This window comes from Epargyreus clarus, unplaced genomic scaffold (assembly GCF_041222505.1).
Source record: "Epargyreus clarus isolate Ecla_fem2 unplaced genomic scaffold, WU_Ecla_fem_2.2 ptg000019l, whole genome shotgun sequence".
NCBI lineage: Eukaryota > Metazoa > Arthropoda > Insecta > Lepidoptera > Hesperiidae > Epargyreus > Epargyreus clarus.
The window spans coordinates 13408833-13424795 of record NW_027332227.1 but is presented as its reverse complement, the minus strand read 5'-3'; the positions used below and the strand labels follow the sequence as shown (position 1 = coordinate 13424795).

The following is a 15963-nucleotide window of genomic DNA, read 5'->3' as shown; positions in this document are numbered from 1 at the left end:
GTTGATGGTGACAAGAGCCCGACGGATGACATCGTTGATGCATGCGTGGCGCGACATACGGCCGGCACTGCGTTGACACGACAGACCGTGATGACCAGATTGATCGACACCTTCTCCGCAGACACAACGATGTGGCTCATTGATTTTTAAGCCAAGACGAAGGCACAAACATAGGGACAAAGTGGAATTATCCAAAAAATTATAAACAAAAAATTATAAACAATTATATTAAGTTACCATTATAATATTTGGAACCAAAATACATAGATTGATAAACTTGCAAACTTACAATTTATAAAACTTGCCACTAGATGGCGCTATTTTATATTATTTTGTAACATACTTTATGTAATACGCATTATTGAAGTAATATAAATAATCTGAATAATTACAGATATATGTTCGTTTCTCTTATCATTTTAGCAGATGCGTTCATTTACCTACCCTTTTTTCTATTCGATATATATCATAATTATCATTCGTAAGGAGTAAACTCCAATCGTGCGTCGTAGCTGACACACACACACTTTTTTATTATTTTCTTCGTAATGATTTATAGCTAAATGTATCAGTAGCTAATGTCATGGCAAAGTATAAATAAAGCAAAAAAGAATTCTAAAATAAACATAATAAATAAATAAACCTCCTAATTAACAAGATTTTTGAAACATTTCCAAGTCAATGTACCTACTCAAAGTGCAATTCAACCTGAACTAATATAATTTCTCTACCGACGTAGAATATTTATAAAGAGTTATTTACACCTAAGGATATTACTCAACCCGCAAAGCATTATTATGTGTTACAAAGCGGTTACAATATTATGGTGTACTGCCTTAGGGCAAACGTCTATTACCTACGGCTACACACATTAATGACCATGTAACATCGGGAGCGTATGTATAAAAACATAATTAAATGTATATGTATCAATATATATGTATAAAAACAGAAGATAGCTGGTTCTTAACAGAGAAATACATTTCGTAGAGGTTTAGTTGATGTTCAAAAAGAGTGATGATATATCATATTTCGGAAGTCGGCGCTCATATTGGACACGCTGTTTACGTCATTATCCAACGAAATATTTTGAGCGCCGTCTTCATAACTATGTACTAAACCAATATTTATTTGAATTATTTTTTACTTTGTAGTGACATAGTAGTCGGTTTTATTTTTTTGTTACTTTTTTTAAACATGGTAATTGTGATCTTGCTGTAATTTTTTTTTCACAATAATCCACCTGAAGTGGCAATTGCTACCCATGGAGGCAGTATATCACTGGTGCGTTGGTACTTCTGAAGACTAAGATAGTTACCTCATAATTACGTAAGTCAGTCGTATAAATAAAATCGTAAAATGAAAAATTCATTAAATACATTCATTAAATGCAAACTTATCGTTAACTTTTACATTATAAATTGAACAGTTATTTGTAAATAAAATATATTGTTATTATTGAAACCTATATGTTGTTCTTACAGTTCACAAAAAATCTTAGGACGCATTCACAAAGTCTATAAAAATTTTAGTCATTATTTTTGTTTACGCTCATTTTTTTGTTACATTTTTTTTCGTTTTTACGTAGCTATTTTATACACCGGTCAAAAGTCATACGATATCTATAATATTTGTGAAATCATCAGTTATTAACATAAACTGTCAATAAAAACTGAAGTCTCTTGTTTTGTTAATTTAAATTCCATCTAAGACACATAACAGAAACGTTTTACATACTTAAAATAAGCTTAATTAAAAGGTTTAATAAAACATGTGTTTATTGGTAATTTTGAGTTTCAATTTCTTATTTAAATATTATTCGTGTTCAATTTATTAGTTAATAATTCACACTATACATAGGTACTCTTTTTCATAAAACCTTTTGGAAAACAAATTGGTTCTGATCTGCAAATTGACATATAACTTACCGGTAAATTAGAAATGTACCAAAATTTACGTACCGATAACTGTAAAGTATTTATTATAATGTGGTTGAAATAAATAAAGGATTTTACAGTTTAAGGTAATGAAAAAGTCTTTGGATCTCCCTCCCTGTTTCTATTCGTTACTCCCAATCCTTATACTCATTCAAAAATCTTGTCAAATCTATCAGACCTTCAACTCTAACTGTTTTTCCTTCCTAAATTTGTGCTCTTGCTTTTAATAATTTTAAACTGTATTATCTTTGTTTTTAATTTTAATCTATAGTTTCTTCCCCTTTTGTTTATAATTATTATAAGTATGTATATTAAGTATTTTTATTATTTTATTTGGTTATAATTATATTTTAAAATTACACTTGATTTTATGTATTAAGTAGTCTTTAAACTATCATTTATTTGCACCCTACCTATTCTTTTAAACCTGCCTGGAAGAAATCGTTTTGTTAGCGATAAGGCCGCATTTGTATCGTCCTAAATTGTATGTTTTTATTTTTGTGTACTATATTGGGTACAATACACAATATTATTATTATCATTAAAAATATAGTAATGAAATAAATAATCATCTACTCTACTACTACTTAGGAATAGGTAGATTGTTAAGTTACATTTATTAGTAGTGCAGATAAATGTAACTTAATAATAAACAAAATACACCAATCAGAACTCGAGCTTAGTCCATCAACGACAAATGAACTTCAGCAACATTTTTTACCAATTCTTATTACAGTAATGATTACATCGACTGCATGTAATTACGCTCATCGTTCATACGTTCATAAAGCAACGCTCTCCATGATTAAATTGCTTCTACTTTGCATTGATGTCTCACTATAAAGGGTGCTACAGACGATGGTACTATCCTACGCAAAAGCGAATATATGAATAACTCACAATATTTTCTCTAAATCAAACGACATAATTTTACACATTTTAAACAGAAACGTATTTGGGACGTGGTTTTAGATAGTGTCATGTCAATTATTTGAAAACAAAATTCTATAAAGTTTTTCCATTGACCTGATAACTATCTCATACACACAAACATGCAATTTATTCAAATTGCATGTTGCATCAGTACGACACACTTAATAGTGTGTCGTACTGATTGTGGGCAGTAGACCCAGTACACAGATTTAGGTTTGGTTCCCATGGGTGCCCTGGGGGGTGGAAGGGACGGCCCGCCCCGGGCCTCCGATCCTAGGGATGCCTCCAAACACAGTTGCTAGTTCTTCCTAACTTAAAAGCACTTGGTTGAAATATAGATGATTGGTTGGAAATAGTTTCATATTCATGCAATCTCTGCATATCATCATCTAAAAAACCAAAAGTATCGCTACCAGATACTACGGATTTTTCACACAAACAAGACCTCTGTCCGTGAGTAATCCCGAGTAGGAAATATCCAAAATTTCCACCCATTCAAAAATAATCGGAACTGGATAATCTCCGAAATTTCGCACTAAAATACCAATTTCTGGCGTACAACAAATAGCTCCACAATATTCAGTACTGGATTCAACAACAAGTTATACAAAATCATTAATAACCCTTTAATGTCCTTCTGTCATCTTTCGAGTCACTTCTAAGAATGAGGAGGGTCAGGTCTTTGTCTTTTACACTGGTCAAGTGCGGTTTGGTAGACTTCTCAACTTGAGAAACACTCAATTCAATGGCTATTCATATTCACACCAATATGAATAATAGTGACAGATTAATAGTTAAGAAAAGCGGCCTCTTATTCGCGTATCGATTTTATCTACGTATACCCACGTAGATAAAATCGATACGCAGCTCTGCAATTAATGAAAAATTGTACAAAATAATATTGCTCTTTGAATTTTGAATAAATGTTCTATGAAGACTGGCTGTTGAAAAATAATTCTATTTATTCATGCTCTGAGTAGAATGGTTATTAATAGTTATTGCAACTTATATAAAAAGTTGCTCCCGAAGACATTTGATCTCCTAGCCAATAGTCTGTTCCATCACGGTCAGTGGCAGAATATACTAGCGCAAGAATAGTGAAGTCTGTGGTAGGCTTTAACAGAAAAATAAAAGCAACCTTTGCACCATTTACGTGACGTTGGTGTTGTGCACATATTTTATCGATAAATAATTAATTCATACATTGGGACCCACATATTTTAGAAATGCTTATGTTATTTTCGAGATTAAAATTAATAATTCTTTCTACGTACGTTTCACGCAGAGTTAATTTAGGGTAATGAACTCTTAGAAATTTCATGCAATATTTTTAAATAATTTATTCTGCTCACAGTAGAAATATTTAAAGCCCAATAAAATTTTGCTTTGAGGATTAAGAAGAAGTCTTAATATAAGTCAATAAAATTAAGCATTAAAGCAAGATGAGGACTGCGTAAGTCTAGTGATGTCCCTAATATCGATTCCACCCTTATATTCTATTACCTTAAAAACGGTGTTTGTCCTTTCTTGTCTGCTTTTTTTCATTTAATTCATTTGAAACATGTGTAGGCCAAAAAATGTACATACAGAAAAAAACACAAAAACAACACTTTGCGCATGCCATACTTTTTATGAACATAATATAATATTTTAAAGTAGCCTTCATATACGAAATTATTTCTTAATTTGAAAAGGGCACTATCATACAAGTAGGTATTCTATTTGGCAGATTTGCGTTTGTCAATACATGAATTATTGACCGTACAAATTCTTTATGAAGCCTTCATTTACATATCAAGTAGAACTAGTTTACATGGAGACATATTTGAGGAATCTGGTTATAACCAGTTTAGTCTAGAATAAAACTAGTTATATTTGTTTTAGCAAATCTCTCGCACATTTGGAAAAACTGGAAGTATAAGTGAACGAAAGGATGATTTGTAATGATAAATGGTACTATTTACTTTATACGCGCATATAGGGTTGTTGCTTTATAATTAAAACCTTTTTTTGGCAATCACAACTATTTGTCATTCTATCGATAACAAACTACGTACCATCAAGTGGAGTGTATGTTTATTTGCTATTTTAATAAAAAAGGAACACTTCACTGAAAGCCTCAACAGAACCCTTCTAAGTCTAATAGATAGAAATATCGATACAAATAGCGTTATCGATACTTTAACAACACTATAGTTAGCTATTTGCGTAACACACACATAATAATCTTTTTACTTAAAAACACAAATGTCTTTGATACTCGCGCTACATAATTATGGCCAATGTTTCCTAAAGATAACAACATGGATCTAAGAAACATTGGTACAATACATACATATGTATGTAAGTGTAGCTGTAATTTTATGGCACAGCCTGAAGGAACAAAGAAAATGTAAAGTAAATTGAGTGTAAGAGACACAATTATATTTGTTATTTTTAATCTAAGTGTCTTTACTAGGAGATTACGAGGTTTTTAGTGAGTACAACAGACGTAACATGTTGTTATTCATTTAAATAGTTAAAAAACTAAAACAGCCTTCCACTTTAAAATATCAAATAAAGTAGAACTAGTGTCCTTTGCAAAGTCAATCACAGGTACATTGCTACCCTAGAGGATTAAGTTAGATCACCTCGTGTAAGAAGATACATAGTTACATAATATAGCAGTAAGACAGCCTACGACTAGTGTACAATTATAGCGTCCGATTGATTCTCTAATCTACAAAGCGGCTTTGGTGCCGATCAATCAAATCGATAGTTACGACCGTTATTAATATTCAATCTGTCCAATGTTTTGCCTACAATGACCGACATTTGACACAACTTCTTACGAAACACTGAATTTCGATAATTTGTAGGAAAAATTCGCACTCAATATTTATAGCAGTATTTAGTTTTGAATTGAGCAAAATCTATAAATAATACATACGTAGTAGTATTTATTAAGAATACGACATTGGCTTGACATTCGTGTCACAACACCTACATGCTCTTCCGTACATTGTATTGTGGGTCGATAAATTTCTACTTACCCTCCCTAAAGATGACTTCCTTTCTGTAGACAATACGCGCAGAACTAAATGACACATTTACTTACACTAGGAATAATTAGTAAGTTAAATGAAGCTGTCATAAATTTACATATTTATCTTGATGATTAATAAAATAAACAATTTATTGTACTGCATTCGGTATAAAACCTAGAAGGGAAGATATTATGCATTGATTTATTAATGAGGATAAAGATGTAAGTATAAAGTTGTGTCATTTTAACAAAATAAATGTAACTAAGCTGAAGGTATTTTATAAGAATTATAAATAATTCTTTACTTTAATATCGAATACATAGTTTATTGATAATATTGTAATTCAAGCTTCGTAGACTTAACATAAATTAATGTTGTTACTGTGTCATCTATATTAAAGCGTTATCATATACAATTACAATATATACAATATACAAACTAGCTGACCCGGCAAACGTTGTGTTGTCATGTAAATAAAAAAATGTTAAGGGTGAACAACTCTTATCACTTAGGGGTATGAAAAATAGATAGTAGCCGATTCACAGACTTACTGAATATACATATAAAATTTGGTGAAAATCGAAAAAGGCGTTTCGAAGGAGTACGATAACTAACATTGTGACACGAGAAATTTATATATAAGGTAAACAATAAGTAACATGTTTTAAACTAGAACAACAGTGTGATAAAATCAGTGTGGTACAGGTATCACGTACGAAAACAATGGCATGTCAAAATATACAAGACTGGAATGTTGGACATTTATAAAATTGGCCAAAGTCGTCAACAACTAGTGGAACAGACATGATAGAGTTCATTCCATATGCTGTATGTGAACAAAAGTAGAGTACGCGTAAAACTGCTAATCCGCTCTAAATAGGAATGAATTGCGTCACCATAGCAAATTGTTTGACTATACCTGTTCGCAACAACTTCAGAGCGGACTAGCAGTTTGGCGGGGACTATAATTAAAATCATTTGGAATTAAGACGTGGAATTGGAATTACTTCGGGTTAAACAAACAATTTCCCGATGACTTTATAACTAAGTTAACAGTACCCCTAGCGGACTATATCAGAATTTGAAATCTACGGGAAATACGTTAACAAATAACAATCAGCACCCTTAGCGGACTATATCAGAATTGAAAATCTACGGGAATTACGTAAAAAAATACTAAACCTAGTAATTTATGTTAAAACGTAAAGACAGGTAAAGAGGTAGAGTTCACAAAACTGAACAGGTGTAATGGAAGCAAGCGTCATCAAAATAGGCATCATGAAAGTAATAATGACGTGACGTAACTGAATTAGAGAAAGTACAAACGAAACGAAGATAGGAAAGAGCTGAATTAATCGTGTCTATTCATTAATCAGGGTAGAAAGTCAATTGGAATCGATACTGATTGATGGAGCAATCTCAAATCAAGTTTAGTAATGAAGAAAACATGATGTTAATAAAATCAATTACAACAGTATTTTTTCTGCTCATTGATATCGATAGAAATTAATTTCATTCTGTAATATCTTGGAAAGCTACTATGCAAATGATATTGTTTTTGATTATAATAAACAATATAATTAAATTTGATTTAGTTACAACAATTTATTTACAAGTTTACAAAATATTAAAAGCATCAGATAACATTAATTTGAATGTACTGTAAGTTATTATTCAAGTGGAGAATTATTATCCAAATCCCATTCCATAAATGTATTAAATTGTACAGAAAACTGTTTAAGGCCTGTCAACAATAATGTTAATGAAGCTTACTTACGAAATATCACAGTCATCAGAGAAGACGCGACGTTAAAAGAAAATCCCAGTCAAATATCACTTAACGAGCTCAATCCAACAGCAATCCATACGAAATTTCACTCACATTTTAAACGTCACGCTGTAATAGAAATTTCACCAGTTTCCGAATCGTGTTGTGCAATAGAAACGAAATATGAATAAGAAAGTTTGAAACAAAATGGCGTCGCTACTGTCGCACTCCGGACCTCGCGGCTGACTGCGCGCACGCACCAAACTTGCGAATGATTTCAAGCCCCACCACTGAGAAACACTTACGGCAAATCTACTCTATTCCTTGATTATTAGAGTACACATTCAATTCTTCGGTTCCGTTCAAGAAATTAGCAGGTTGTTGTCGTATTGGGGAAAACACAAGCTTTGTTTGGCGACATCCGACAAGTGTTTAAACTGTTCACGGCAGCGAATAAAGAATGCGTTTAACAACTTGATTTGTTAGTAGATGTGGCAAACGGAAGATGGCCACTGGCAACGGTGTCATGAAGTTTTTGCGCAGTTTCTTCATAGCAAAAACATCGCGAATCGTTAATGATAAAACTGGTAATAATTAAGCTCCTTTAAATATGTTGAATATATTATAAATTTTAAGTTTTAATTAGATTGCAACGTAAATGAACCTGCTTGAATTAAATTTGGCAGTAAGTATACCCAAACAATGAAAAATATATAAATAACTGATAATTATTTGACTTTTTAGAACTACTAATGTTTCAAAATGTATGTTGTTTTATTGATTACCAGAAGCAAAACAAAAAGGCTCTGTCGGTCTGTGTTAATATTGAAACTTGCGATATTCATGAAATTTACGCAAACATTGATGACGTAGACTACATTTTACATCGAAAAATTCCATGGTTGTTCCATAAAATTTTAGCGTTTAATCATATTGGCTGTCGCTGAGCCAATGGGCCTTTCCCACGAGACAGATTTCATCAGGTATTAATTAACGTTGACGAATTTTCCAGTCAACTGTGGAATTACGTAACCACGAGTAAAAACCAGGATTAAAATAAATATTGTAACTTCAATTTCAACTTGACACATTATTAAAGTATTATCAGAGTATATTATACCTGTATAAGCCTATTTAATTTTTTATTTTTCAGTAGGTACGAAACAGCTGAATAATCCATCCATAGAATCTTCTATCTTAAATTTTTATCTTAAGCTGTTGTTTAGAAATAGACTGTTATCTAAAGTTAAAGGTCATCACAGGGAGTTAATTCTTTATTGTTCGCTTTTGGACCTTAATCCCTCCATCAGTCCTAATAAATCCACTGCTGGATAAAGGTCCCTAGAATATTTTTGGCCGCTTCGAGCTCTGCGTTTTCATTACGCTAGATGAATGTCTTGACAAAATATTACAAGGTGCAAATTGGGTTAGGTTAAGTTATACTAATTATGCAAAATGAAGAAGACTCATTCATAGCTTTCTAGAACTGGCGATACACGAATTAAATTGAATTGAATTGAATTTCATTACTTTGACAAACAGTGTTACAGGCATAGCTCGACGAATCAACTAGTATCTCGCGCGCATTAGGACAAGTCATTGAATAACTTTATACCGTTGACACCTCAGTTTTTGATAAATTATTTCTATTTGAAGCAAGATTTATCAAAGTATCAAATGCCATTTACTCGTAGTCTGAATTTTGCACGAGAGATTAAAACTTATTAATTAAAGTTGTGTTCAATGCTTAGTCGTTGTTTTAATATAAGCCAAATTAAATAAACATGCCGAAAATACAATTCAAGATATTATGAAAGGCTGAATGTGAAATTGTTTTGGGAAAAGTTTGCATAATATTATTTAATTTCATATTATGAGTGAAAGGTAGGCTTTATGAAGTATTCGTATTATTAATGAAAGAAACTAACGAGTGAACTGTCACACTAGCCGTAGCCAAATGTGGAATAGAATATCGCATGGAAATTATAAACAAGGTCTGTTATAGTTGCATTACTGCTCCTGAGGATTAATTTAAACTTTTAATTTTAGAACCTCAGTACCATAAATATCGAACCAAAAAAACATATCTTTGAATAGACGGAACTACGAGGTGCTGCCACGATTTTTGAATCCAAAAGGAATCTACTGAACGGCAAAATGCGTTATTACTACCGAAAATAATACAAAAAAATATTGTAAGCGTTTTATATGATAATTTTTGGATATACTGAGTCCACCATATCGCATTACTCTCAAAATATATAACCAACTACTTTTGAAAACGAATTCTGCGAAACGCGAACAAACTGGTGAATTATATCGCTTCGCTATTTCCCAGAGGGTGTCATATAATCCTACGCAATACGTTTAGAAGGCTCCAAGATTTTACATATTTTATGACTAAAATTGGACTTCGCAATAGTAACATAAAAACTTAGTCGTTCACGTTCAGGATACTTGGAAAGTTTATAGAGTTTAAGACCGAAATTCGATGTAGAAATTATGCATAATAATCTGTAAAGTCTAACGTGACCTGAAACGCGAAAGGGTAAAACAGGACACAGAAAATATTTCTATTATGAGATGTTTAAGACAAGTTTAAATGTTACTTTTAGAGACATTCACATAAATAAAAAGCAAAGCAAAGTACCTACGATGTAAGTAAGAAAACCTGTAATTGCCCTATATATTTTCACTAAATATTAAGAAATACAAACATTAAACCGTCTATTTTCTTATGTATAAATAATGCCAGACTATACGACAACGAGAAATCAATATGTATTTGCAACTTTTATAGCACAAAATTACGAAATCAAGACTCAAACGAATCTATTCAGAATGAATAACAAATCAGCGATTTGTTAGCTTTCAATCAATAGTCAGAGCGAATAACAAGCATTTAGAATAACCAAATTAATTATCAATTACCCGAGACGGACCTCAGGCTACCGTTATAAAGTCAATGAACACACGTGCCGCGAAAGTCAATAAGACTAACCACACTTCGATCGAAGAATTCGAAGATTGCCCGTGGGTACTACACGACTTAGGTAGAAATTATTTTTATCAGAACAGAGTGTAATGTTTTTCGAGAATAATGTATGTAATTAAATATGTTTTGACACTCTCTGCACCCCAAATGACATATCGGATTTTAACATATGAGGTGATTTTCGATTTGTCTAAATTTTGGGAGTGACACAATTATTTTACATTATTTTCCATTGTTAGATATTTTTAAGCAGTAGGATTTTTTTTTATAATAATTACTGCTCACTTAAAATACTATTGTATGTTAAGTTGAAATTCGTTTTGTAGAGTTCCGATATTTTTGAAAATCCTTGATATAATTTGGTGTAGGTATATTAGTAGAACTCTTGAATTCTTGAAAAAAAATCTTTTAAATCACTTAAATCTTTTAACTTAAATAAATTACGTTAGAGAGTTATTTCTGACTCATATCTTTAAAATATACCTGAACCGTATAACAACTTATATATGTACCTATGCCTTTGTTAAATCTTCTTTTGATTTTAAAAACAATCATAATGATATGATTTCATACTGTTTAAATTCGCATATAAGATTACTTGAAGGCAGAAGTTAGTTTGCAGTTGCCGAAAGGAACATTAATTTATTTGAATCAAAAGCTGTCAATAGTTCTGAAAATAAATGATCATAGTACCTTCTTATATTTTTCTTCTATCAGATAAAATCAATAGGTACTTTATTTTTAAAGTGAAAGCAGGATGTAGATCGAACAGGTATGCGCAGTCGTGATTCTTGGTTCAGTGTCGTAAATAATGAACATTTATCTGTTGCTTCTTCTTCCATCCAAACGTTTGCTTTTAGGACTTGTATCATCACTGACGAGTTAAGAGAAGCGAGATTGTAGAAGTCAGGACGTTAGTAAAATGTATTAAGTAAGTTTTACTGGATTTCTCAGTGGTTTGACTACCATGGTATCATCGTAACACCTATGTGCTTTGTGTGACTCAGACTTCACAATAATAGTAGTCTTAACGACAGTAGCAACTGAGAAATTGTTCTTTAGAAAACGTAATTAAGTTCAGTAGAAGTAACTTCTAACTTTTTTGGATTGTTGATCGGAATCGATTGAAGGGATTGGGATTGGAGGGATTTAGTGAACACTTAAATCATATGACATACTTGTATATTCCATATCAATCTGTTTAAATATTAATCACAACTAGTAATTGCTTTACAGTCTGCTATGATCCGTCGTAAAAAAATGTTTGTTACCAATCTGTCGTTTCTTTAAGCCGGTAAACCCAAACCTATACCTGCCCCGATTCGACTTCTATCAATGGCGTCTAAAGCTTTATCATGATTAGATTGACATCGAATGGAGGATACGTTGGCAGCTAGTAATGAATGCGGAGGATCAAAACATGTAACCAACTGATAACTCGATCATGATATAGTTGTTCCGTCTCATGAAGGTGCGACCTTCGAACAATTTTCAATCTTACAGAGAAGTATCTAAAGATTGCGGAATGAGACGTCGTGGATTGAAAGGAGTGTCACAATTCTGAAGTTAAAACTCGATGAGAAATTTAATTCCATTTAGTTAAGTTATTTCAAAACATTGTATCATAGTTTAGAAGAGAGGGCATTGGCTGGCAACTGAGCATTTATTTCAGAAGAAATGTTTTATGACTGTTTTGTAAAGTATTGACGATTGTAGTGATTGAAGCCTTTATTTTTAGAACCACGAAAAATGAAAAAGTCTGTTTTCAAATATCCGTTTATAAATGATGTTTTTAAATTACATCTAAATTATTCCTTAAACGACCTTATTCAATGGAAATTTAAATTAAAGACGAGTAAATGCTACTTCAGAAGAAATGAATACAACATTTTACTCAATGACAGACACGTTAAATTTAGGGTACTGTTTTGAAAATATCTCTTATTTGGTTAATACGTTGTCCAGTGCATACGCGGTAACGACTACAGAATACAATAATAAACTGAAACATCACATCCGCTTCATTGCGAATATGTCGATTTATATCTGTATTTTATATTCAGCATTACAATTGGTCGTAGTAGACAAAGTTTTAATTAAAACCCACTGTTGTTTTGCAGGATACATTACAAATATTCGTCAAGTTCCTAAAATTTTCAACTTACTACTTACTAAAATGGCGATGCTGAGATGTTTTGAGCATAATAAATGCCTACCGTCGTTGGCGCTTCATCTGAATGCTAATTCAGAGTTTCCTTGCTTCAAAAACACAGTAGGTACAGTAAAGAGAAATGCTTTAAATTTTCACAACAGAAATATCGTAAGTCACAGAGGTCGGAAGATGCGACAAACCAAATTATAAGAAATAACGTTATTAACTAATCTTACTTTACTTAGGTCATGTTGTGGATGTTCATTTAGCTGTTACCTTTTTATGTCCGCTTGCTGGACATTGGCCTATCTCCGAAAGTGAGGGAGGTTGTGAACAAACTTGGAGAAGGAAGGTACAAACAAACTGCTGCGTGCTTCAAAGTATACCATGAATGAACCACATTTTGTTCTTTCTACGGGTTAGTTACTCTATCTTTAATCCAGAGGATTTCATAATCAGGACGCGCTCTGTAGTCTAAAGTAATAAGAAAACTAAGACTAATGAAAAACTTCTATGCTTTGTTGGATAACTTTTTAATACAGTTTACCAGCGATTATCCACTATATTGAGTGTAAGCTTACGCTATGCGATAAACGCATTTAAAAGCTAAAAATAATCCAAAGATATAAAATTTATAATATTAAAATAACATACTCGTAACTTGGACATAGTGACTGTAACTTGTGACTTGTGTGTGTTAGAAATTGTGTGTATTATTTTCATTAAGCTACATTTACATCTATAACTCAATATGTTTACTTAACTTGTATAAGTAAATATAAAACTATAATCCAGTCCACCTGTTTGTAAAGCACTATCATCCATGCCTTAGTCCAACTTTATATGAGCCGGTATTCTATCTAAAGCAGATGACAGATGTGTTGTCACGCCTGTGGAGTAAGATAAAGTAGATCTACTTCACATGACTTTACCTGACTTCAACTATCAGCTGATATTCACAATTGATATACACATCCTTTCGCCGAGGAGCAAGAACTCATTCAACGCTAGAATTGGAAAAGAAAAGAAAGAGAAGAAAGGTGTCACGGTGATTTCCCCAATCAAAGGCTTCTACCAGGTTTCAACTTGATTGTACTTTGAACATAACATCTTTCAGACTGAACACAGCAGCTCAAACCGTTTCTGCGTTAATAGAAGCGACAAACGACATAAAGCATACAGTCGTGCACAAAATGCTTTGTGTTCAAGATCGTCTAAGGTTCCATTTTCTCAAATTACTCGTTTACATTGTTGTTATAACTGTATCTTCATTTAGGCTCCGTTCAAACTTTGACTCTCCCAGTCAGGACAAGTGTGAGATTCTAGATAATTATAACTTCTTAAGAAGCAAATAACGTACAATGTTGCTTATAACAGTCCTTTCCAAGTCGTTGCCAAAGTGTGGGTTGGTAGGGAATGGAAAATTCTCAGAAAAATACATTTCTTTGTCTAACTTTCAATTTTAAATTTAAAACTACACCAGAGGGAGAGAATTAGAATTATAAATTAGGAAGAATAAGGATTTCATTTAAATTTCTTTTATGTATTGAAAGCAGTAAACGAGAATCTTATGTTCAGGCATTACTTCCGTTTATGTACATGTACATGGAATTTTATCTGAGATCGATCCTATGTGCTTTGCTCCCTATGAACTAATTTGGAATAAATGAGTATAATATGCCTTGTCTAGAGAATCAGATCAGTAATCAGGTCACAGTAGACACAGTCAGTTAGGAAGGCAGAAATATGTGCCACTACGGAATTATAAAAAAAAATCTGCCTACATGATGCTGCATTAACAGCCCTGCAGAGAAAAAAATTGACAGTCCAGGTCTGAGCACCCGTAGTCTCGCGGCGCAGTCACGGATGACCAAAGTTAAGTCCTGATGTTATATTAAAAACTACATCTGCTCAAACGGTAATCATAACAATAGTCTACAAAACGCGTCACATACGAATTCGCCCTAACGTGAAACGAAGTTAACACGAATAACCGCGTTGAAATCTTTCGGTTTCTTTATCTACGGTCACGATTTCGTGACTCGTGTTTCAAAGAAAGAGAAACTGGCCACAAAGAAACATTGTTTTTTATTGGTTTTTCAACGGCGATCTAAGATTTCGCCTTTATGTTTATTGAAAGTCAAATTCAATAATATATTTGGGTTGGTAATTCAATGTTGTAAATGTCGTTTATCTATTGACTTATTTCCTGTGTACCTATTATAATTATAACTAGCTACTTAAAGATTAGCTGCTTATAAAACGACTTAACACATTGACTTACAGAAAATATGTATGATCTTGCGAGTTATAAAAGTTGAAGGTGGTAGAACCCTTTGTGGTTCGACTCCGGCGGCACCACCGCTACACCTATTTCTACCTAATAACTGCAGTGTTAGGTGCTGCTGTGTTCCGGTTTGAAGGGTGTGGTAAGGGAGAAAGACTTTTCCGAGGCATTCCAGCTTAGTCCTCAGGGGTAGCGGCGCATCTGTGGCCGACCTCAGGTAGGAATATCTAATCCTATCTGGAGTTTATTACAGATGTCCATGGGCGGCAGTAGCCACTTACCATCAGGTGGACTGCATGCTCGTCTGCTACTCTTATATTATAAAAAAAAAAGTTCTAATCAACTAACAATAACAATAAATAGGTAAATAAACAATTGTGACTTATCGTGATTTTATTAATGCTACTAAGACCTGGAAAAGTTATTAATAATTGATTAACGAGTATTAGAAAATACAACGTATTAGAAAAATTTAATCCTAGCCGGTCTTAATAAGAAAAGCCCATTTACATAATAACTATACGATTTAATAATTTCATGAAATAGTGATTAAAATACATGATAACTTCCATCCCAAAATTAGTTTCCTAAACATGACTCTGTATGGAAATAACTAATTACTAAAATAATCGGATTTAAAACCAATTTACGGGTACCACAAAGTTACATACTACAACTAATTACGCGCTGCGCTTGCGATCCAGGGCTACCACAAAAAATAAATTGTTAGCAGTGACATTATCTCAAAGATTTTTTTTATGTAATAAGAGTAGTCGGCGACCATGCAATCCACCTGATGGGTAATGGCTACTGCCACCCAGTGACATCTGTTTAATCAACCCCAGATAAAATTATATTGTTTCCC

The 15963-nt window shown here is 32.7% G+C and overlaps 1 protein-coding gene across 4 annotated transcripts in view; it reads right to left on the bottom strand.

Moving 5' to 3' along the window:
- Positions 1-15963, bottom strand: part of Cad96Ca (tyrosine kinase receptor Cad96Ca) — a 96258-nt gene that overhangs the window by 60089 nt on the left and 20206 nt on the right. The window contains exon 1 of one of the 4 annotated variants that reach the window (XM_073083654.1): positions 7670-7926. The exons of 2 other annotated variants lie outside the window; for them this stretch is intronic. The gene's annotated coding sequence lies outside the window, so the exon portion shown is untranslated. Of the gene's footprint in view, positions 1-7669; positions 7927-15963 lie in introns of those variants that run through there. One more of the 4 variants, XM_073083655.1, reaches the window with a different exon arrangement.